Genomic DNA, 25,849 nt, shown 5'->3' with positions numbered 1-25,849 from the left:
CGTAGGGAGACACTGGTCAGAGCAATAGCAAGCATCGAACTTAAGCTAAAGGGATCTTATAGGAGTCAGGAATCGCGGGAAGAACTAAAAGCCATAAATGAAATCGAAAGAAGCCCAAAGTATTTCTTCTATGCCAAATCAAAGTCGAGAACAACGTCCAGTATTGGGCCCCTACTTAAACAAGATGGGTCCTACACAGATGACAGCAAGGAAATGAGTGTACTACTCAAGTCCCAATATGACTCAGTTTTTAGCAAGCCGCTAACCAGACTGAGAGTCGAAGATCAAAATGAATTTTTTATGAGAGAGCCACAAAATTGGTTAACACAAGCCTTTCTGATGTTATCCTGACGCCAAATGACTTCGAACAGGCGATAAATGACATGCCCATGCACTCTGCCCCAGGGCCAGACTCATGGAACTCCGTGTTCATCAAGAACTGCAAGACGCCCCTATAACGAGCTTTTACCATCCTATGGAGAGGGAGCATGGACACGGGGGTCGTCCCACAGTTACTAAAAAAAACAGACATAGCCCAACTCCACAAAGGGGGCAGTAAAGCAATAGCAAAGAACTACAGACCGATAGCACTAACATCCCATATCATAAAATTCTTTGAAAGGGTCCTAAGAAGCAAGATCGCCACCCATCTAGAAACCCATAAATTACACAACCCAGGGTAACATGGGTTTAGAACAGGTCGCTCCTGTGTGTCTCAACTTTTGGATCACTACAACAAGGTCCTAGATGCACTAGAAGACAAAAAGAATGCAGATGTAATATGTACAGACATTGCAAAAGCCTTCGACAATAATAGCGTAATAGCGCACAAAATGCGCTAAAGGAATAACAGGAAAAGTCGGTCGATGGATCTATAATTTCCTCACTAACAGAACACAGTATTCTTCTCCTATGCCAAATCAAAATCGAGAACAACGCCCAGTATTGGGCCCCTACTTAAACAAGATGGGTCCTACACAGATGACAGCAAGGAAATGAGTGAGCTACTCAAGTCCCAATATGACTCAGTTTTTAGCAAGCCGCTAACCAGACTGAGAGTCGAAGATCAAAATGAATTTTTTATGAGAGAGCCACAAAATTTGATTAACACAAGCCTTCGACAAGTGTGACCATGGCGTAATAGCGCACAAAATGCGCGCTAAAGGAATAACAGGAAAAGTCGGTCGATGGATCTATAATTTCCTCACTAACAGAACACAGAGAGTAGTCGTCAACAGAGTAAAGTCCGAGGCAGCTACGGTGAAAAGCTCTGTTCCACAAGGCACAGTACTAGCTCCTATCTTGTTCCTCATCCTCATATCCGACATAGACAAGGATGTCAGCCACAGCACCGTGTCTTCCTTTGCAGATGACACCCGAATCTGCATGACAGTGTCTTCCATTGCAGACACTGCAAGGCTCCAGGCGGACATCAACCAAATCTTTCAGTGGGCTGCAGAAAACAATATGAAGTTCAACGATGAGAAATTTCAATTACTCAGATATGGTAAACACGAGGAAATTAAATCTTCATCAGAGTACAAAACAAATTCTGGCCACAAAATAGAGCGAAACACCAACGTCAAAGACCTGGGAGTGATCATGTCGGAGGATCTCACCTTCAAGGACCATAACACTGCATCAATCGCATCTGCTAGAAAAATGACAGGATGGATAATGAGAACCTTCAAAACTAGGGAGGCCAAGCCCATGATGACACTCTTCAGGTCACTTGTTCTATCTAGGCTGGAATATTGCTGCACACTAACAGCACCTTTCAAGGCAGGTGAAATTGCTGACCTAGAAAATGTACAGAGAACCTTCACGGCACGCATAACGGAAATAAAACACCTCAATTACTGGGCGCGCTTGAGGTTCCTAAACCTGTATTCCCTGGAACGCAGGCGGGAGAGATACATGATTATATACACCTGGAAAATCCTAGAGGGACTAGTACCGAATTTGCACACGAAAATCACTCACTACGAAAGCAAAAGACTCGGCAGATGATGCAACATCTCCCCAATGAAAAGCAGGGGTGTCACTAGCACGTTAAGAGACCATACAATAAGTGTCAGGGGCCCGAAACTGTTCAACTGCCTCCCAGCATACATAAGGGGGATTACCAACAGACCCCTGGCAGTCTTCAAGCTGGCACTGGACAAGCACCTAAAGTCGGTTCCTGACCAGCCAGGCTGTGGCTCGTACATTGGTTTGCATGCAGCCAGCAGTAACAGCCTGGTTTATCAGGCTCTGATCCACCAGGAGGCCTGGTCACAGACCGGGCCGCGGGGGCGTTGACCCCCGGAACTCTCTCCAGGTAAACTCCAGGTAAGCCTGCCTAAGACTATCCTGGAATTCACCATCCTCCATAGCCTGTAGCTCATATGCTGAGAATGCTTGTTCGTAGGCTTCCCATTTTTCCCCCAAATGCTTCAAGCAGTCTTGCAAATCATCGCAGTCTACTTTACTGCGTTTGCTAGTAGTCTTGCACCTGTTGTGCGTTCTGTTCAGATGCCCTTTGTATGCTGCCACTGATTGTTTTAATTTTGCTAACACTGCACCAGACTCTTCTGAACTCCCATCTGCCATTGTCGAGGTTTAATTAGGAGTGTGACACTAATTGTACTTTACTCAGTCCACCCCACAGCACGTCTCGGTGTTAGGCAAGAATGAACAAGTCTCTAGGCTCCTCAACAAGTTCAACAACTCCCTTTATTATATTGACTCTACTCTGAATCAAAATGTACACTGTTAGCTCTCAAATCCCAATCGAAATGTGTATCGATATGAAAGCTTAACCTAGCAATTTCCTGTATAATGTCAGCAAATAATTACAGGACTTAACCTAGTCTGCGGTACAAGTCACAAATCCCACATTAAAAAATGAATCAAAGACAATGAAAATCACACAATAAAAATGCAGTGTACAAATTAAAAAATCACTTGGTTCGCACAAATAAATTCAACAATTCAACTCGTGAAACAGTAAATAAAAATGTGTGTAAACAGCTTGGCCTAACTGTGCCCAGCTTACTCAGTCTAGCGTTGATGGTTGGATAAGGTAAATCCTAACCTAACCAGTGCGCTATAGCTTAAACCTGGCTTTAGAACTCCCTGTAAATAATAACTAGGTTAAATTTGTCCTAGCTACTATAACTGTTGTAAGTATTGCACAAGCCTAGCCTAACTGTGGCTACCTTGCAAATCCAGTGTAAGTAATTAACACACAAGTCTCCTACTCTAGATTACTTGTAATCACTGTAAATAATTAAATTCACAAGCTTCTCTAGCCTACCTGGCCTGCCTGTAAATTACTGCAAATAACAACTTCTGTGTATAGTCAGCTTGGCCTAGCCTCTGTGTAACTCTGGGCCTAGGTGTGCTAACTTAACCTAGCTCTGTTAAACTGGTTCCTAACTGTGGCCTAGCTATGTTAATTTTAACCTAGCTATTCCACATCCGGTTCGAAGGACCACTTGTGAAAATTTGTCTGGACTGCCTCCAAGTGAGTCGCCTACCCTGGCAAGCTCTGTTGACACTGAGCTCTGAGGTTGGTACCTCAGCCTCACAGGTGGTTTATAGGACAGATTTTCATAAATGACTGATGTTGCAAGAAATCTCGCCTGCATGCACGTTTAAAGGACTAACTTACTTGGTGATGTAGAAGCTATTCTGGTCTTCAACCTCCCACGTGCAACCGGGAGCCTGAGTTCCTGCAATATTCAATCGATATTAGTGACCTGCCTGCACCTCAGAAATTCCTGTATCCAAGAGGGTGTGTATCCTCTAGTATAACTATGCAGAAACGGACACTAGCTTCTAGGTTGACAAGAGACAAAGTACGTACTGGTCATGAACTGCTGGCTGCACAAAGGCCTACAGCTCAACTCACTCGCAACTTTCCCCAGACACTGGCCAGAATCCTAAGAAAAAGTGGAGGTCTTGTCTTACTGTATGGGCCTGACGGAGGAGGACATTACGGTAAGTCGAGGTGCCTCCACCAGGTTTCCCCAGGTCTCATATGTGAAGACACGTGGGGGCGCCGCCTGCTGATCACGGCACGTGTTGTTCAGATGGTGTCTAGTCATAGAAGAAAGCTCTGGCGTCTTCGAGACCTGCGCCTCGTCATTCAAACTTGGGCTGCCAGTTCTCCCTAGCTAACTTAACCTGGTGTTTGCCTACATTTGGCCTATTACTACCTTTGTTAAGGTCTTAGGTCTACATTATTATTATCTTCAATTGCCTCAATAATCCTAATATTAGTATACTAATAGTATAAACTACCTACTTCTTCCCTGAAGGGTAAATCTATCAATTAAGAAGTACCTTCCAACCACCTTCGCCAACCCGGGTGAGTGTGTTTGTGTTTTGGGTGGGTGTAAGGGCCCTCGAACGGTGTGTTGTTCCCCGTTGGGGCTTCTAGGACCAAATAAGTTCCAACTGTATGTATCCTGCCTCCACTACATCGCTTCCCAAACTATTCCACTTCCTGACTACTCTGTGGCTGAAGAAATACTTCCTAACATCCCTGTGATTCATCTGTCTTCAACTTCCAACTGTGTCCCCTTGTTGCTGTGTCCCATCTCTGGAACATCCTGTCTTTGTGATCAGTCATGAGGGTGTCTTCACAAAAATTCAATTTCAATAGCAAAAACATACATGTATCTCTCTCGCCTGCATTCCAGGGAACGCAGGCGAGAGAGATACATGATAATATACACTTAGAAGGTCGTGGAGGGATTGGTACCAAACTTGCACACGAAAATCACTCCCTATAAAGTGGCCTGGTGGCCTGGTGGCTAAAGCTCCCGCTTCACACACGGAGGGCCCGGGTTCGATTCCCAGCGGGTGGAAACATTTCGACACGTTTCCTTACACCTGTTGTCCTGTTCACCTAACAGCAAATAGGTAGCTGGGTGTTAGTCGACTGGTGTGGGTCGCATCCTGGGGGACAAGATTAAGGACCCCAATGGAAATAAGTTAGACAGTCCTCGATGACGCACTGACTTTCTTGGGTTATCCTGGGTGGCTAACCGTCCGGGGTTAAAAATCCGAACGAAATCTTAAAATCTTAAAAGACTCGGCAAGAGATGCAACATTCCCCCGATGAAAAGCAGTTGGAGCTGATGAAGACGCATTGTGACCTCTTTGTTTTTTCTCTGTCGTTCACAGGATGAGCATGAGGGGAGGGCACACTAAACTAGCTGCTGAAGCCGCACAACTGGACTAAGTGAATTACTAGAAATTTTTCTGTTGGAGAGATAGCCTTTGATCCAGTGGGAAAGCCATCCACCTGTATCCATACTGGTAAATTCGTTAATAATTTCTGGTTGGCTAGCCAAATCAAATATTGCTTTAAGGCTAAGGAAAGTAGTGTAGGATTTGTCACGGTGAAAAAAAAGTCAAGGATATGGTGAACGGTGTTTGTGAACCTAGGGATGACTGTTACCGACACCGCCGAGTGTTAGGGTTCACACGGCCCGTGGGCCGCCACAACCCTTACAACCCAACAACAATACCACCACCGGCACCACCTGGTTTTGTTGTCTGCCACTCACAACATATGCTATAATTCACGTCAGCTGGCTACAGTGACTTAGCATGTCGTTCTTCTGTTCGATCCAGGAACTATACAAGCATTTATCTAAAAGTATGTTAATCTTTGTTCTCCGTGCATGAGCTTGCTGGGAAATAAGTCACATTGATTTTATTGGGTTATCTTGGGTTTAGATCTACATATATGAACCATTTGTAAGTTTTGAATTATGTTTGTGGTCTAAATAACATCATAAAAAGGGGAGTAGGGTGCCTTGATGCTGGAGAAATGTTCTTGTATCATGGGTCAGTTGGTAGCCGTCTCAGTTCTCACACTGAGGGACCGAGGTTCGATCCCTGGTACAAGTGAAAACTTTAACCTGCTGTCTTTCTTCACCCACCAGTAAAAAGGTAGTAATAATGTTGGTAAATTTACCTACACTGGCATTGGTAATAGGACACACGTGCTCAGGTAGGTGTCTCATAGCTTAGTTGCTAGCACACTCGGCTCACACACTCAGGTCCTTGGTTTGATCCCCGGTACGGGTGAATACATTAGGACGTGTTTCCTTAAGATGCCTGCTGTCCATGGTCACCTAGCACTGAAATAGGTACCTGGGTGTTAGTCGACTGGTGTTTACCTGGAGTTTACCTGGAGAGGGTTTTGGGGGTCAATGCCCCCGTGGCCCAGTCTGATACCAGGCCTCATGGTGGATCAGAGCCTGATCATCCAGGCTGTTACTGCTGGCTGCACACAAGCCTGCATCCTGGGACAAAAGTGATCTAATTTGCCTGAAATGCTCTGCATTAACAGCCTGGTTGATGAGACCCTGATCCACCGCAAGGCTTGGTCTCAGACCAGGCAGCGTGGGCACTGAGACCCGAAACCCTCTCCAGGTATACTCCAGGAATAACATGGGGCTTGCTATATAGTAGTATGTCATTGATTTCAGCTAGGCTTGTATGCCTTGTACTTGTAGAAATAAAGATTATTATTATTATTATTATTATTATTATTATTATTATTATTATTATTATTATTATTATTATTATGACATTTTATTGTGGCAATGTGCTGCTATCCAGCAGCTTTGTCAAGCCATTGCCACATTGACTTGACACAGCTCCTGGAGAACGAAACATTGCCACAGTGAAATGTTACATTAGTTTCACATGTGTCCTTGTACCTAACAGTAAGTAGTAACAGTAAGTAGTAGTAGACAGAGATGTAAGCCACAGCACCATGTCTTCCTTTGCGGATGACACTTGAATCTGCATGACAGTGACCTCCATCGAAGACATTGCAAGACTCCAAGCGGACATCAACCAAATCTTTAAACGGGCAGCAGAAAACAATATGAAGTTCAATGATTCAATGATGAGAAATTTCAGTTACTAGAATATGGAACACTTGAGGAAATTAAAACTGTATCAGAGTATAAAACAAATTCCTACACACAATAGAGCAGAAAACTAGTGTGAAGGACCTGGGAGTGATAATCTTGGAGGATCTCACTTTCAAAGACCACAACAAAGTATCTACCACACTGGCTAGGGAAATTATAGGATGGATAATGAGAACCTTCAAAACTAGGGGTGCTAAGCCCATGATGATTCTCTTCAAATTGCTTGTTCTCTAGGCTGGAATATTGCTGTACAATAATGGCCCCCTTCAAGGCAGGCAAAATTACTGACCTGGAGAATGTACAGAGAACCTTCACAGCACACACAAGTATGTTAAAGCACCTAAATTACTGAGAACAGTTGAAGTCCCTTGATTTGTATTCCATGGAACAGGCGAGAAAGTTACATGATAATATACACTTGGAAAATCCTAGAGGGATTAGTACCAAATTTGCAGACGACAGCCACTCCCTACGAAAGCAAAAGACTCAGCAGGAGTTGCAACACTTCTCAAATGAAAAGCAGGGGTGCCATGAGTACATAAGAGACAACACAATAAGTATCAGGGGCCCTAGACTTTTTAACTGCCTCCCAGCATACATAAGGGGGCTTACCAATAGATCTCTGGCTGTCTTCAAGAAGGCACTGGACAGGCAACTAAAGTTAGTACCTGATCAGCCCGGCTTTGGTTCATACATCGGTTTATATGCGGCCAGCAGTAAGAGCCTGGTTGATCAAGCCCTGATCCACCACGAGGCCTGGTCACAGACCAGGCTACAGGGGCGTTGATCCCTGAAACCCTCTCCAAGTACAGTGGCACCTTGTGAGTCGAGGTTCCACTGTATAGTGGAACCTTGACTTATGAGTTTAATCTGTTCCTCAACTTAGCTCGTAACTCAATTTGCTCGTATATCAACTCAGTTTTCCTCATTTAAATTCACTGAAATGGAATTAATCTGTTCCAGTGGAATTCCAGGCACTTGCTACACTGTTATCGCTGGCTGGCAATCAAAATCATATCTATTTCTGTAATATATCTTCCATTCTTTCAAATGAGACCAAAAAAATGAGAATAGAACCATAAAAACCATACGAAAATATACCGCTAAGGGGCAGCAAATTGCTGAGAAGTGAACTCTGTTATTTATGGTCCCATTTCTTTCAATTTTGGTGTATGTCAAGAAGCATCTTTCCATCATACATTGCCCAAGTTTCAATGAGATAGTCCAACAAACAACTGGGATCCAATTCCCTAGATCAAGAGCAAGAGCCCCTCACCAGCCATTAATCCGTTCCAGCGGAATTCCTGCTCTCGTGAGGCAGGACAAAATACAGTGGACCCTCAACCAATGGCATTAATCCGTTCCAGAAAGCTAGTCGTTAGTCAAATTAATTTTCCCCATAAGAAAAAATGGAAATAGAATTAATCCATTCCAGACACCCAAAAGTATTAAACAAAATATTTTTTTTTACATGAAATATACATTTCCCTACACAAAAACGAATGGGACATGCAAAATAAACAATAATTAAATGCCACTTACCTTTATTGTGGAGTTGTTGATGAGTGATGAGATGGTAGGAGGGAAGATGATGCAGGTGTTTTATTATTTGGAAGGGGAATCCTTGGTGGGGTTACCTCCCTTCTTGGTTTTTTAACCCTTAAACGGTCCAAACGTATATATACGTTTTTTCAACATCTGAAAGTATGTAAAAAAATGTAGATCTTTTTTGTTTTACATTTGAAAACCTGTAAAAAACTTTTATCTACATTATTTTTTTGTTATATTTGAAAATATGTAAAAAACAGTAGATCTACTTTTGTAGCACTATGAATTTGAACGTCGATCTGTTTGGACCGTTTAAGGGTTAATGCCACTAGGACCAGCTTGAGAGTCACTGGACCCCTGTCGCACCAAAAATCTGTTCAGAGAGCTCTGTTTCTCACGTGCCCTTAGGATTTCCCTAAAATGGGACACAAGAGTGTCATTGTACATGTTGCCAATATGGCTTGCAACTTCTGTGACAGGATAAAATTCATCTATAAATGCTTGCACCTTTGTAAACTTTGAACACATTTCCCTAATCCTTGATGAAGTCATCTTCCTCTGTCTCTCTTCCTCCTGCCCTGCTGTTGCACCTGAAGCTCTTGCAGGTCTGCAGTGGTTAGTTCTTCCTCGTTGCTCTGCACCAACTCTTCCACATCCTCGCCATAAACCTCCAACCCCAAGGACTTCCCTGATGACACAATAGCTTCCACTACTGGCATAGGCTCCTAAGGGTTAGCCCCAAACCCTTCAAAATCCCTCTTGTACACATTGTGGCCACAGTTTCCTCCAAGCAGAGTTCAAAGTCCTGGTAGTCACTCCCTCCCAAGCCTTACCTATAAGGTTTATGCAACTGAGGATGTGGAAGTGATCTTTCCAAAACTCCCATAGGGGCAATTGAGTGTCTGAGGTCACTTCAAAGTACTTTTGAAACACTGCTTTTATGTAGAGTTTTTTGAAGTTTGAAATGACCTGCTGGTCCCTGGGCTGGAGGAGAGGAGTTGTATTAGGAGGCAAAAACTTAACTTTAACAAAACCAAACTCCCCTGCAGTTTCCTCTTGCAAGTTGCATTGTTCATTACCAGGAGGCACTTGAATGATAATTTCTTTCCCTGGAGGTATTTTGTCACAGTGGGGCCAAACACACCATAAAACCAGTCCAAGAAAAATTCCCTAGTGACCCATGCCTTACTGTTTGATCTCCACAGTACACACAGATTACCCTTGATGATATTGTTTTTCCTGAACACGCTGGGAGTTTCAGAGTGATACACCAATAAAGGCTTCACTTTGCAATCACCACTAGCATTACTACACAACATTAATGTCAGCCTGTCTTTCATAGGCTTATGTCCTGGGAGTGCCTTTTCCTCCTGAGTAATGTAGGTCCTGTTTGGCATTTTCTTCCAAAACAGGCCTGTTTCATCACAATTAAACACTTGTTCACGTTTTAAGTTTTCAGTCTCTATGTATTCCTTAAAGACCTGCACATATTTTTCAGCCGCTTTTTTGTCTGAACTGGAAGCCTCACCATACCTTACCACACTGTGTATGCCACTACGATTCTTAAATCTCTCAAACCAGCCTTTGCTGGCCTTAAATTCATCATCATCACTATTTTGAGGCATTTTCTTAATGAGATCATCATGCAACTGCCTTGCCTTTTCACAAATTATTGATTGAGAAATACCATCTCCTGATAATTGTTTTTTGTTTATCCATACCAATAACACTCTCTCTACCTCTTCAGTTATTTGCGGTCTCCGTTTTGAAAACATACTTGCACCTTTCGAAACAAAAGCTTCCTTGATTGCCTTTCTGTTCGCCAAGATAGTACTGATGGTTGAATGGGGGTTTGTTGTATAGCCTTTCCAACTCGGACATGCGCGCTCCACTTTCGTATTTTTCAATTATCTCTTTCTTCTTTTCTATTGTAATTCTCACCCTTTTTAACACAGGCTTGGCACTAGAAGCTTTCTTGGAGCCCATGGTGGCTTATTTAGTGGTTACAAGCACTAAAAACACTGGAATAATCCAAAATATATGGCAGGTACACATGGAAGCGACTGCAACAGCTTGTAAACAGTGGCACACTGAGTCTTGGAGTGGCTGGGCCCGCTCAGGCCATGCTCCCGCCGCATGTACACGTTCCGGACGAACGCCATTAGACGAGTTTTTCGTTGTTGGTAGAGCCATTTTTTTACGCCAAAGGGCGCCGTTAGACGAATTTGCTGTTACTTGATGCCGACATTAGGTGGGGGTCCACTGTACTTCAATATGATGCTAATATCAGCTCTATGGCTTATTTATCTATCACAATTCATCTGATATAACATAATAAACAATATAAATAACATAGAAACATGATATATACTTTAGAATGAATAAAATACGTCATGTGACTAGTAATGACGGCCATTCCTGCTCTGACCATTCTTCCCATGCTCTTATTATATTATTATTACATTATTATTAATTATTATTATTATTATTATTATTATTATTATTATTATTATTATTATTATATAAATTTAGGGAGCTGGAGCACAGATCCAATTCCCTAGATCAAGAGCCTCTCACCAGCTTCAAGGTTCCTTGATGCTGGTGAGGGATTCTTGATCTAGGAAATTGGATCTGTGCTCCAGTTCCCTAAATTAATAATAATAATAATAATAATAATAATAATGTAATAAAGTTGGTAGAATTACCGACAATATGTAAAGTAAAGGAACACAAGTGCAACTAATGTGACATTTTTATTGTGGCAACGTTTTGCTCTCCAGGAGCTTTGTCAAGGCGTAACAAACAGTACATGGACACAGAGGGTATATATAGGCTCAGAGTGAGGTGCAATACTAGTGGTAGTAGTAGTAGTGATATAAGTTGTAGTAGTAGTAGTAATACAATATGTTAGAACAATTAACTCGCACATGAGTAAAAGGATATAAAAACTATAACTTGGGTATCATAAAAATAAGTTAGAGAAATATTTATAGGAGACTGGATAGAGAAGGCCTCTTTTAATGCTCATTCTCTGTAATGTGCTTTGTGTAGTATTAACAGGAGAGACTATGTGATGGCAGGGTTTACTGTTTTCATTAGGATTCTTGCTAAGACTTCAGAGATGGTGAAACTGCCTTTGTTTTGTTTAATTGTATTAGAAACTGCTATTAGTGAAGATTCAAGGCACTTGCGTCTGCGGAAATTGGCTTCTTTGATCACTAATTGGGCGTCCCTGAATTTCATGAGATGATTGGTGGAATTTCAGTGTTGTACACAAGCGTTGTTCAAGTTATCGTTCCTACATGCGTAAATGTGTTCATTGAGGCAGGTGTTGAGGTTTCTTGCTGTTTCACCTACATAAATCTTGTCGCAGCCTCCACAGGGTATAATGTAAACCCCTGCATTGACTGGTTCGTGTTGCTTGGATTTTGTTCTGGTTAGATCCTTTATTGAAATGCTGGAAGTGATGGCGACTCTGGTGTTAGCTTGTGAAAGTACTTTAGAAACATTCAGTGCAACCTGACTGTTGGGAAGAATTATAACTTTGTTAGGAGAGGTGTTGGTGCATGGAGAATTAGTGATCTGAAGAGCTCTTTTCTTGTAATCTTTAATGAAAAAGGTAGGAAAATGTAAGTCAGTGAAGGTTTGGTGAATGTATGTACATTCCTCGTCAAGAAACTCAGGACTACAAATTTGGTATGCTCTCAGGAAAAATCCGATGATGCCTGTTTTGGTCCTAGTATCTTGGCTGGAATAGAAGTGTGTGAGATCATTTTTATTTGTAGGCTTCCGATAAACTTGAAATCTTAGATTGTTGTCTACTTTGTGGATGAGAATGTCTAGGAAAGGTAGCTTGTCATTGGACTCTTCTTCTAGTGTAAACTGGATCGCTGGTTCGACTGCGTTGAGCCTTGCCTGAAGATTCCGTACATCAAAACATTTGGGAGTTATTACGAGGATGTCGTCCATGTAACGTAACCAAGTGACGCCCGAAGGGATAATGTTGGTGAAGTGTTCAGACTATAGGTGTTCCATGTATAAGTTGGCTAGGACAGCACTGATAGGGGACCCCATTCCCATGCCGTAGGTTTTTTTGAAGAGCCTGTTATTGAAAGAAAAACAGTTGAAATTGACACAGAGTTCATTCAAGTCAACAAAATCTCCAGGAGGTAGAGGAAGATTAAGGCCCTGATTGACTTTACATTGTAGAGCCTCGATGGCTTTAGTGGTAAGAACTTTTGTGAAGAGGAAAGTCATGTCCAAACTGCTTAGTTTCTTGTTACGGATGGAGAGGTTCCGGATGCGGTTGAGAAGGTCGCCTGAATGCTTAAGATGAGCTGGACTGATGGTCCCCAGAAGACAGGAAAGATGTTTAGCAAGAACTCCGGCAAATTTGTGTGGTGCACTGCCTATACCTGACGTGATTGGTCTGAGAGGAATGTTATGTTTGTGGGTTTTGGATAAACCATACATGTGTGCTGGTTTAGGGTTGCTGGGTAACAAATACAGAAGTTTCTTCCCTTCTCTAGTGCGTTTGAGTATTTGTCTGGTTTCGTATAGAAAATCCTTGGTGAGTGTCTCCCACTGTTGAGTGCTGATGGGTCCGTATGTAGATTGATCATTCAAAAGGTCCATCATTTTGGTGTTGTAGTCACTGGTGTTGAGTATGATGACTTCACCTCCTTTGTTGGCGGTGGTGACGATAATGTTGGGGTCATCGCCAACGACTCCACCTCATGATAGGGGCTTCTTGCAGTTCTTGATGAACACGGAGTTCCATGAGTCTAGCCCAGGGGCAGAGTGTATGGGCATGTCATTTATCGCCTGTTCAAAGTCATTTGGCATCAGGATAACATTAGATAGGCTTGTGTTTACCAAATTCTGTGGCTCTCTCTTAAAAAATTCATTTTGATCTTCAGCTCTCAGTCTGTCTGGTTAGCGGCTTGCTAAAAACTGAGTCATATTGGGACTTGAGTAGCTCCCTCATTTCCTTGCTGTCATCTGTGTAGGACCCATCTTGTTTAAGTAGGGGCCCAATACTGGATGTTGTTCTCGACTTTGATTTGGCATAAGAAAAGAAATACTTTGGGTTTCTTTCAATTTCATTTATGTCTTTTAGTTCTTCCCGCGATTCCTGACTCCTATAAGATTCCTTTGCCTTAAGTTCAATGTTCGCTATTTCTCTGACCAGTGTCTCCCTACGCATTTCAGATATATTGACCTCTTTTAGCCGCTCTGTTATTCTTTTCCGTCGCCTGTAAAGGGAGCGCCTGTTAAAGAATAATTTTACTAGTAAAGATTATAAAGTATTGTATGTGTTTTTGTACTCCGGACTATGTTACATGTTTGGTAATGGGCTAGTTTATTAATTATACTAGAGGCTTATTAATTTAGCTTCCCCTAGAAGCTTCATTGCCAAATTTGTAATATTGTAATATATGAGGGTCTGTCCAGGATGATGATCCAGGAGGATCATTGTTTGGGATGAGTTTGTCCGAGAGTATTTTATCTAAGAGTATTTTGTTCAGGGTATTTCTCTTGTTGACATAGATACATCTTCACCATGCTAACCGTTATCTTGTGTTGGGGGTGTTGCGAACCCAGAAACAAATAGAGAGAGGTGGTTGACTGACCACTTGGGTGCTGCTATGGTTGTTACCTGGCAATACCGTGTGACGTCAGCACACCCACTGTAGGGGGTTGCTTAGTCGGCCTCAGTGTCAGAAAGAGTATTCTCCACAGTGTGTTCACCATCACTCACTGAGCCTGACGGCCTCAGGAAGAGTGTATTCACCAGTGTGTTCACTTCTGCTGTTCACCACTGCTTGACACGCACCGGCTGTACTTGGTTTACTGCTGATTATCCTATGACGTTGTGAAGACACGGTCTAGTTAGTGTCGTTTGAAGACATGGTCGAGTTAGTGTCGTGTGAAGACACGGTCAAGTTAGTGTCGTGTGAAGACACGGTTGAGGTAGTGTCGTGTGAAGACACGGTTGAGGTAGTGTCGTGTGAAGACACGGTTGAGGTTGTGTCGTGTGAAGACATGGTCGAGGTAGTGTCGCATGAAGACACAGTCGAGGTAGCGTCGCGTGAAGACACGGTCGAGGTAGTGTCGCGTGAAGACACGGTCGAGGTAGTGTCGCGTGAAGATACGGTCGAGGTAGTGTCGTGTGAAGACACGGTCGAGGTAGTGCCGTGTGAAGACACGGTCGAGGTAGTGTCGTGTGAAGACACGGTCGAGGTAGTGCCATGTGAAGACACGGTCGAGGCAGTGTCGTGTGAAAACACGGTCGAGGCAGTGTCGTGTGAAGACATGGTCGAGGTAGTGTCGTGTGAAGACATGGTCGAGGTAGTGTAGTGTGAAGACTCGGTCAAGGTAGTGTCGTGTGAAGACACGGTCGAGGTAGTGTCGTGTGAAGACACGGTCGAGGTAGTGCCGTGTGAAGACACGGTCGAGGTAGTGTCGTGTGAAGACACGGTTGAGGTTGTGTCGTGTGAAGACATGGTCGAGGTAGTGTCGCATGAAGACACAGTCGAGGTAGCGTCGCGTGAAGACATGGTCGAGGTAGTGTCGTGTGAAGACATGGTCGAGGTAGTGTAGTGTGAAGACTCGGTCAAGGTAGTGTCGTGTGAAGACACGGTCGAGGTAGTGTCGTGTGAAGACACGGTCGAGGTAGTGTCGTGTGAAGACACGGTTGAGGTAGTGTCGTGTGAAGACACGGTTGAGGTTGTGTCGTGTGAAGACATGGTCGAGGTAGTGTCGCATGAAGACACAGTCGAGGTAGCGTCGCCTGAAGACACGGTCGAGGTAGTGTCGTGTGAAGACACGGTCGAGGTAGTGTCGCGTGAAGACACGGTCAAGGTAGTGTCGCGTGAAGACATGGTCGAGGTAGTGTCACATGAAGACACGGTCGAGGTAGTGTCGCGTGAAGATACGGTCGAGGTAGTGTCGTGTGAAGACACGGTTGAGGTAGTGTCGCGTGAAGACACGGTTGAGGTAGTGTCGCGTGAAGACATGGTCGAGGTAGTGTCGCGTGAAGACACGGTCGAGGTAGTGTTGCGTGAAGACACGGTCGAGGTAGTGCCGTGTGAAGACACGGTCGAGGTAGTGTCGTGTGAAGACACGGTCGAGGTAGTGCCATGTGAAGACACGGTCGAGGCAGTGTCGTGTGAAAACACGGTCGAGGCAGTGTCGTGTGAAGACATGGTCGAGGTAGTGTCGTGTGAAGACATGGTCGAGGTAGTGTAGTGTGAAGACTCGGTCAAGGTAGTGTCGTGTGAAGACACGGTCGAGGTAGTGTCTTGTGAAGACACGGTCGAGGTAGTGCCATGTGAAGACACGGTCGAGGTAGTGTCGTGTGAAGGCACAAAGTAGTGTTAATGGTGTCGTGTGAGAATTTGTCAGTAATAACACCGGTGAAGGGTGTAACACAAATCATATGCCATTTGCAAGGTGTCATGTAACCCTGTACAAAAGGTAGTGTCTTAGGACACAGAAGGAGTATCATGACACAGAGAACAGGGTGTCGAGTGACACAGAGAGGAAGCGTGTTATGATGCGGAGAACAGGGTGTCGTGTGACTCGGAGAGAAGGCGTGTCGAGTGACAGAGAAAAGGGTGTCTTGTGACGTGGAGAGCAGGAGCGTCTTAACACAGAGACAAGGGTGTCTTATGACATGGAGTAGTATGAGTGTCATGAGACTTAGGGGAAGGTAGTGTCTTGTGACACCGAGTAGGTAGGGTCAGGACTACATTGTTGGTGTAATGTGATATTAATGCCAAAGAATATACTCTTATTTCATTATGTTTGTGTAAATCAAAAATACTCTTTTATATTAAAGAATAATTTTACTAGTAAAGATTATGAAGTATTGTATGTGTTTTTGTACTCTGGACTATGTTGCATGTTGCAGGTTTGGTTATGGGTGAGTTTATTAATTATACTATAGGCCTATTAATTTAGCTTCCCCTAGAAGCTTCATTGCCAAATTTGTAATACGTATTGTAATAGGTCTTAAGAAAGTAAGTGCAAGGGACAGTGCTGAGAAGAAAAAGATGATGTCCATGGAATTAAACAATGAAATCATAGATAAACAAGCGAGGTGTGTGGGTTGTGGGTTGAGGGGGAAGTGGGGGAAGCTCGTTTGTAACTCGGATGTTGGCTCGTATCTCAGAGCAAAAAATTGACAGAGCAACAGCTCATATCTTAGAAAACTCATATGTTGGGACGCTTGTAAGTTGAGGTTCCACTGTACGAGCAAATTGAGTTACGAGCTCGGTCATGGAACGAATTAAACTTGTAAGTCAAGGTACCACTGTATTTGTAGTCTTAATGTAGGGTGAGAGGTGAGTAGTATTTATTGTGAGAAGTCAGGTGTGGGAGGTATGGTAGCTAGCCAGGACACCCCACACACACATAATATACTACAACATTTAAAGCGCCCCAGTGGGATAAAATGCACATACAGTACACTCATTACTTACCTTAAAATATTTGTAGTCTTAATGTAGGGTGAGAGGTGAGTAAACAAGATAAAACAAATAGACGAGAGAGAGCGAGTAAATGAGAGAGGAGAGAGATGCGGAGTTATGTAAACAAACAGATGAATGCATTTGGTTTAACTCATTCACATTTATCTACATGTAACATCTCATATTTATGTTAATTTTATTCGACTGTGGGTGTATTTATTATGTTTATATGTTATGTAGCATGTTTATTATATAATTTTGAGAAAAGTATCATATACGTACCTACCCTCCGTACGACCTGCTCGACATATGACCACTTGACTTACGACCATTGTTTTATGCCAGTTTTCTGGAAAATAAACAACTATTTGTGTTGTACACAGTGTTTATCCTAAACCTTACAGTATAAAATACAGTACTAACAGCATAAAAAGTAAAGTAAAAGATGAAATATCAAAATAAAACAATAAAATAAAATCATTACAAAAGTTCGATGTTGATATTCAGTAATAAGGCTCGACTTACATTCATTTTGACTTACGACCGGTTGGTTGGAACCAAGGTTGGTCGTAAGTCAGATGGTACCTGTAGATGGATTAATGACAATGCATGTACAGTAGGGTCCTGCTTTTCAGCATTTCACCTTACGGCATTTCGCTAATACAGCAATCTCAAATTATGACCAAAACTTTCTATATGGCAAGTGGTCTTTCAAATACGGCGTGTGCCATCTGGTTTGTTTACATTCTCCATGAGCACATCTCTCTATTATGTAATACAGTGGATCCCCGGTATTCGATGGCATCGGTATTCGATGGCATCGGTATTCGATAAAACCGGTATTCGATGCATTATATCGCAAAAAATTTTCCTCGGTATTCGATTGAAAACCCGGTATTCGTACGAGACCTGCCCACATGTGGCCTGAACTGCCCCTTGTGTGCCAGTGCTTACAAGCCAGCCAGTGTGCGCGCATCTAAGGATACATTCGGTACATTCCATATTATCACTGTGTTTGGTGCTTGTTTCTGCAAAAAAGTCACCATGGGCCTCAAGAAAGCTTCTAGTGCCAACCCTGTGGTAAAAAGGGTGAGAATTAGTATGGAAATTAAGAAAGATTTTGAAGGGTTTGGGGCTAACCCTGAGAAGCCTATACCAGTTGTGGAATACATTGTGCCTACTTCAAAAATTAAGGAAATGTGTGCTCAGTGGGTTGAAGTGCAAACCTTTATGGATGAAAATCACCCTAACACAGCTATTACAATGACAATGTTGTGGCCCATTTTAGACAAATCGTAAAGGAACGGGAGGTACAGAGCTCTATGGACAGATTTGTTGTGCGACAGAGGTCCAGTGACTCTCAAGCTGGTCCTAGTGGCATTAAAAGAAGAAGGGAAGTAACCCTGGAAAAGGACTTGCTACCTCAAGTCCTAATGGAAGGGGATTCCCCTTCTAAACACTAACACCTCTCCCCTCCTTCCATCCCATCAATCATCACTAGATCTTCATTAAAGGTAAGTGTCAATTATTTTATTGTTATTGTAATTATTCTATTGCATTAAACTTAATATTTCATGTAGTAAAATTTTTTTTCGTATTTTTGGGTGTCTTGCACGGATTAATTTGATTTTCATTATTTCTTATGAGGAAAATTGATTCGGTTTCCGATATCGGTATTCGATGAGCTCTCAGGAACGGATTAATATCGAATACCGGGGATCCACTGTAATAATCACTCTTGGGCACATTAAATGTCTAATTTTACATCAATATAGAAATTTTCATTAATCCATCTATGATATTTTCTTCAAAATTATATAAGAAACACGTTACATAGCATATAAACATGCTGCTTATATGCTATGGAGGTGTGGTTCCGGGTGGAAGGAAAACATTATGTAATACTAATAATAATCACTCTTGGGCACTTTAAATGTCTTATTTTACGTTAATATAGACATTTTCATTAATCCATCAATTATATTTTCTTCAGAATTATGTAAGAAGCACGTTACATAACATATAAACATTTTGTTTTTATACGTACTAAGGAGGTGTGGTAGCCGGGCGGAGAGAAAACATTACGTCACTCCCCTTAATACATAATGCTTTTGTTTACAATTCTTGGCATGAATTATTCTTTACTTCTTCATTTGTTTATGATGGCATATAAAGGTAGCTGATAGAAACGATTAAACTCAGTGAACATGGTATGTCGATGGTAATAATATGGCTCTCTGCCACATTAAATATCATGTAGCTATGTAGGTAGGTGTAGGTATGTAACCCAGGCGGACTACATGCCTACATTATTATTATAACTGATAATTATACGTATGTGTACCTGCACCTAAGTAAACTTACACACTGTGCTGGCATGCAGGTATACATTAAAATCACTAAGAGTGTCTTATTAGTCTTCAAGATGCCATATTAATAATGATAATAATAACATAATCACTCTAAGGAGCATTAAATATCGTATAAAACGCTAATTTTGCTTGATCCATCTAAATAAACCCCACAGTAGAATAAATTAACATAAATGTGAGATGTGGTAGCCAGGTGACTTGTAGGACTTGTGGTAGCCAGGCGACTTGTAGGACTTGTCATAGCCAGGCAATTTGTAGGATTTGTGGTAGCCAAGCAACTTGTAGAACTTGTGGTAGCCAGGCAACTTGTAGGATTTGTGGTAAACAGGCAACTTGTAGGACTTGTGGTAACCAGGCAACTTGTAGGACTTGTGGTAGCCAGGCAATTTGTAGGACTTGTGGTAGCCAGGCAATTTGTAGGACTTGTGGTAACCAGGCAACTTGTAGGACTTGTGGTAGCCAGGCAATTTGTAGGACTTGTGGTAGCCAGGCAATTTGTAGGACTTGTGGTAGCCAGGCAACTTGTAGGACTTGTGGTTGCCAGGTGACTTGTAGGACTTGTGGTTGCCAGGTGACTTGTAGGACTTGTGGTAGCCAGGTGACTTGTAGGACTTGTGGTAGCCAGGCAATTTGTAGGACTTGTGGTAGCCAGGCAACTTGTAGGACTTGTGGTAACCAGGCAACTTGTAGGACTTGTGGTAGCCAGGCAATTTGTAGGACTTGTGGTAGCCAGGCAACTTGTAGGACTTGTGGTAACCAGGCAACTTGTAGGACTTGTGGTAGCCAGGCAATTTGTAGGACTTGTGGCAGCTAGGCAATTTGTAGGACTTGTGGTAGCCAGGCAACTTGTAGTCCAACATCAGAGAAAATGTGTCACTATAATATTACTGGGGGTAACTAGAAAATTATTCCTTTCGTATGCCTTCACTCAGGATGTCATTTCTTCTAAAAATGGTGTTACATGAGAATGGGAGTGTTTCTCTTTAATTATTCTACTGTATCAACGTGGAGACAACTTGTATACAATGTAAAGTGACAAAAACCAGACACGTTCATCTGGTTTGTTTACATTATGTGTGGGTGGGGTGGCGAGGGCTGCCCTTCCTGGCTACCCATACTTCTTAACTTGACGTCATACAAATAAAACTCACGTCTCACCCTACATTAAGACTACAAATATTTTAAGGTAATTAATGCGTGTACTATATATGCATTTTATTGCTCTAGAGAGCTTAATGTCATAGTAGGTATAAGTGGCCAGGCAGGATGCTATACCTCCCACATGACTTTCTGCAAATAAATACTTTTCACCTCTCACCCTACATTAAGACGATTAACCCCTTGACTGTCGCAACTCCAAATCCTGAGGTGTCTTCTGGTGTCGCAAAATTTCCGAAAAAAAAAATATTTTTTCTTATGAAATGATAGAGAATCTTTTCTGGATTGTAATGATACCAAAAGAACGAAATTTGATAGAAAAGTGACAGAATTACGCTCTCGCAAAGTTAGCGACCTCGGCGATATATGCGAATCGGCGATATATGCGAATCGGCGATTTTGCCCACTTTGAGCCCTATTTTTGACTAATTCCATTGTTCCAGTTGACCAAACTCATAGCTATTTCTTTAGAACTCCATTTTTTCTATCGTTTGAGTACAAGAAACTGCCCATTTACCGATTTCAACTACCCAATAACATGGTCAGAAATTTGCAATTTGGCCAATTTCACGAAAATTAAAAAATATGACAATCTCAAAATAGGGTCCAGGATGAGCAATGCAGACATTCCTGGCTCTAAAATAACATTTTCTTTGTTCATCAGTCACGTCTCCAGGCCCCTCTGATATTACTCTTGCCTTCTATTTTGAATTTTTATTCAAGCAGAAAATAAAAGATTTACTGTTATGCAGACTACTGCAATATTGTAATAATTGTATAAATAATGTCAACCCATTCACGACTGCATATTAGAATGGCTACTTGGACATTTATTGGAAAACGACATCATTTGTTCACTTTTGAACATCGCCAAAAATCAAACATTTCTTCTACTTTGAGCTCCGTTTCAAGGTTCTTTTCATAGTAAAACCAATCAAAATCACCCCTATTTCTATAACATGTTTTCTATTCTATCAAATGAGACCAAGAAAACGAGAATGCAACCATAAATACTATACGAAAATAGACCACAAAGTCGGCATTTTAATTAAAAAAAAGGTCGGAGTTTTTTTTTCTCATTATGCAATGCGTGCTGCAGGATTTATTTTATATGGTGCACACTGACCACACAGACCCATTCTCTCACATGTGAGCCTACCAGCTTTCTCCTGTTTGATTTGAAGATGCTAGAATTTATGAGTATGTATACGTCAAACACAGTGGCTCGTAAGACAAATATATACGACCGAAACAGTCAAAGGGTTAAGACTACAAATATTTTAAGGTAAGTAATATGTGTACTGTCTATGCATTTTATCACTTTAGGGAGCTTTAACCCTTTCAGGGTCCGTCCCGTAGATCTACAGCTTTACGTTCAGGGTCCAAACCGTTGATCTACACCATGAGCTCAGGTCACTCTGATAAACTGTGAGTGGTAAATTTGGGCCTAGATATGAGAGAATACATCTATGTGGTATGTGTGCACCACATACAACAAATCCTGCAGCACACTGTATAATGAGAGAAAAAAAAACTGAGACCGTGATTTTCGATAAAAACAGGGAATTTGCAGTGTTTTCTCGTATGATTTTTATAGTTGTATTTGCAATTTCCTGGTCTCATTTGATAGAATGGAAGACATATTACAGAAATGGAGATGATTTTGATTGGTTTTAGCACTGGAAATGGCTTGAAACTGAGCTCAAAGTAGCGGAAATGTTAAATTTTTGCCGATGTTCAAGAGTAAACAAACGACCTCACACGTCTAATACACCCCAGCTGGTGGGTCTAATATACATTCACAAATGTGGTGATTTTATTTATACAATTATTACAATATTGCATAACAGTAATCTTCTATTTTTTGGTGTGAATAAAAATTCATTATGTGAATAAAAAATCAAAATGGAATTTATTTGTAAAGCCTCAAAAGTAACTAATGAACAGAGGAAATGTTAGTTTAGTGCCAGGAATACCTACATTGTTTATTCTGGACCCTATTTTGAAATTGGAATATTTTGAACTTTGTGTTAAATTGGCCAAATTACCAATTACCGATCACTTTATTTTATAGTTGAAACAGTTGACTTGGTGATTTCTTGTGCTCAATCGATAGAATAGACGTAATACTAGTGAAATAGCTAAGAATTTGGTCGACTGGAATAATGTAATTGGCCTAAAATGGGAGTCAAAGTTGGCAAAATCGCCGATTCATAAATATTGCTGACACATCAAAATTCGCGAGAGCATAATTTCGTCAATTTTCCATAAAATTTCGTACTTTTTGTATTATTACCTTCACAAAAAGATTCTCTACCATTTCATAAGAAAAAATAACAAATTTTTTTTGAAAATTCTTGGACACTGGGGCACCACTTCAGATTTTGGCCTTGGACCCTGAAAGGGTTAAGCATCGTTGTATAGTAAATGTGGGTGGGGTGGCCAGGAGGGCTACCACACCTGACTTCTTAGAGTAAATACTATTCATCTTTTGCCCTACATTAAGACTACAAATATTTTGAGGTAAATAATGAGTGTACTGTGTGTGTACAGGTACCATCTGACTTACGACCGAGCTTGGTTCCGACCAACTGGTTGTAAATCAAAATAGACGCAAGTCAAACCTTTGAAAATTGCCAAAAACGGCCGAAACCCTGAAAGGGTTAAAGTAGTTAAGTTCATATTTTATTCATTCTAGAGTGTATATCAGGTTTTTGTTATTTATATTGTTTTTATGTCATATTAAATGAATTGTGATAGATAAATAAGCTGTATAGCAATATTAGCATCATTGATAAATTAGACACATGTGCAACTCCTGGGTATCTTTATTGAGGAAACTTTTTGCCACACAGTGGCTTCATCAGTCCATACAAAGGAGAATCTTGAAGAACAGGAGGAGAATGAGGTAATCAGTCCCTCAACCTTGAGTCGATGCGGTCAGTCCATCAGTCTTGAATAGAATACGGCATATGTGTGGAGAAGGAGCTTATAAACCGTAGGCAGGAGAGGTGCAGCAGTCGTAGGTGGTGTCACATTTGTTCAATGTGGAAGTAGGCCGTGCCCAAGGGTTAGGCAAGCGAAGAATTCCCAAGTATTAAGACCCCAAGAAGTTGCAGTGTCTGACAGGATTGTAGATGAATGGTTCAGAACAAATGTGACGCCACCTACGACTGCTGCACCTCTCCTGCCTACGGTTTATAAGCTCCTTCTCCGCACATATTCCGTATTCTATTCAAGATTGATGGACTGACTACATCGACTCAAGGTTGAGGGACTGATTACCTCATTCTCCTCCTGTTCTTCAAGATTCTCCTTTGTATGGACTGATGAAGCCACTGTGTGGCGAAACATTTCCTCAATAAAGATACCCAAGAGTTGCACATGTGTCTAATTTATCAACGTGTTGGTTCTCTAAACCAGTCATCTACAATATTAGCATCATATTGAAGATGTGACAACTCTGCTTCGTGTGTAATACCTGTTGGTTCATGAATGGCTCTGAGACAGAGAGAGAAGCAGACAGAATGAGAGACACACAGGTAGACAGACAGACACACATGTAGAAGGAAAGACAGACAGACACAGTTAGACAGAAAGACAGACACACACAGGAAGACAAAAGACAGTCAGAGACAGATACAGACACATATACAGGCAGACAGATACAGATTTATGTGCAACGGTGAAAACAAGTAGTGTTTGAGAGTAAGAGCCTTTCTTGCCTTCTTGTCACAATCTCCAGTGCAAAATTCAGACTTTCTCTTAGGGACCATGGTGAAATCTACTGTTCATTTAGTACAGTTATTACAGTACGTATGATGCTGCTGATAGGGCAGGGTTACTCAAACTGATGCTGCCTGCATGGCGCATTGCCGGTGCGAGTATCGTCAAATATTGTACAGTGGCATGCATCAGCCGGCCCAGCCCAGCTGCCAGATGTACGGTCGTAAGTCGAGTGGACGTATGTCGAGTAGGTCATAAGTCGAATGGTAGGTGTATTTTACTTTTTAACCCTTTCAGGGTTTCGGCCGTACGTACTAGTATGGCTTATGTGCCAGTGTCCATGACGTACTAGTATGCATAAATTCTAGCGCCTTCAAATCTAGTGAGAGAAAGCTGGTAGGCCTACATATGAAAGAATGGGTCTATGTGGTCAGTGTGCGCAGTATAAAAAAAATCCTGCATCACACAGTGCATAATGAGAAAAAAAAAACTTTGACCGTATTTTTGGAATAAAACAGCGACTTTGCACTGTATTTTCGTATGGTATTTATTGTTATATTCTAGTTTTCTTGGTCTCATTTTATAGAATGGAAGACATATTACAGAAATTGAGATGATTTTGACTGGTTTTACAATGAAAAGTACCTTGAAATTGAGCTCAAGGTAGCAGAAATGTTCAATTTTTACCAAAGTTCAAAAGTAAACAAATCATGCCAAACGTCTAATACACGTCAACTGGTGAGTCTAATATTCTTTTACAAGTGTGCTGATATTATTTATACCATTTCTACACTAATGCAGCAGTCTGCATAACAGTAAATCTAATATTTTTTGTAAGAATAAAAATTGAAAGTGGAAAGCCAAAGAAATATAAGAGGGACCTGGGGATGTGACTAACGAACAGAGGAAATGTTATTTCAGTGCCATTAATGTCTTTCTTGTTTATTCTGGGCCCTATTTGGAAATTGGCATATTTTGAAATTTGTGTGAAATTGGCAAAATTGCTAAATTCTGACCACTGTATTGGATAGTTGAAATCAGTAAATGGGTGGTTCTTGTACTCATTCAATAGAAAAAATGGAGTTCTAGAGAAATAGTTATGATTTTTGTCGACTAGTACACTGGAATTGGCCGAAAATAGGGCTCAAAGTGGGCAAAATCGCCGATGCATAAGCATTGTTGAGACCGCTAAATTCGCAAGAGCATAATTCCGTAAGTTTTCCATCAAATTTCATACTTTTGGTGTCATTATGATCGGGAAAAGATTCTCTATCTTTTCATTAGAAAAAATAATTTTTTTTTTTAAATTTGGCCGACCCTGAGAACAAGTCTCGGAGAGGGCCTGTCGACCCTCAAATGGTTAAGTGTGCAATAAGAACATAAGAACATAAGAATGTAGGAACACTGCAGAAGGCCTACTGGCCCATACGAGGCAGGTCCTTATCAAAACGACATCTACCTAAAGCTACTCAAGAAACAACTCCCGCACCCCCCAACACCAATCAAACCCAGCCCCTCCCACTCATATATTTGTCCAGTCTCTTCTTAAAGCTACACAAGGTCCTAGCCTCTATCACCCCACTGGGAAGACTGTTCCACGCATCTACAACTCTGTTAGAAAACCAGT

At 41.6% G+C, this 25,849-nt stretch overlaps 1 protein-coding gene across 2 annotated transcripts in view; it reads left to right on the top strand.

Moving 5' to 3' along the window:
* The first annotated feature begins 5,492 nt into the window (after positions 1-5,492).
* LOC128684766 (ATP-dependent RNA helicase DDX55) overlaps positions 5,493-25,849 on the top strand; it is a 40,274-nt gene continuing 19,917 nt past the window's right edge. For both annotated transcript variants that reach the window (XM_070101686.1, XM_070101697.1), the window contains exon 1: positions 5,493-5,653. The gene's annotated coding sequence lies outside the window, so the exon portion shown is untranslated. The remainder of the gene's footprint in view (positions 5,654-25,849) is intronic.

This window comes from Cherax quadricarinatus, chromosome 5 (assembly GCF_038502225.1).
Source record: "Cherax quadricarinatus isolate ZL_2023a chromosome 5, ASM3850222v1, whole genome shotgun sequence".
Taxonomy (NCBI): domain Eukaryota; kingdom Metazoa; phylum Arthropoda; class Malacostraca; order Decapoda; family Parastacidae; genus Cherax; species Cherax quadricarinatus.
The sequence above is the reverse complement of the archived record's forward strand: the minus strand, read 5'-3'. Positions and strand labels throughout refer to the sequence as shown.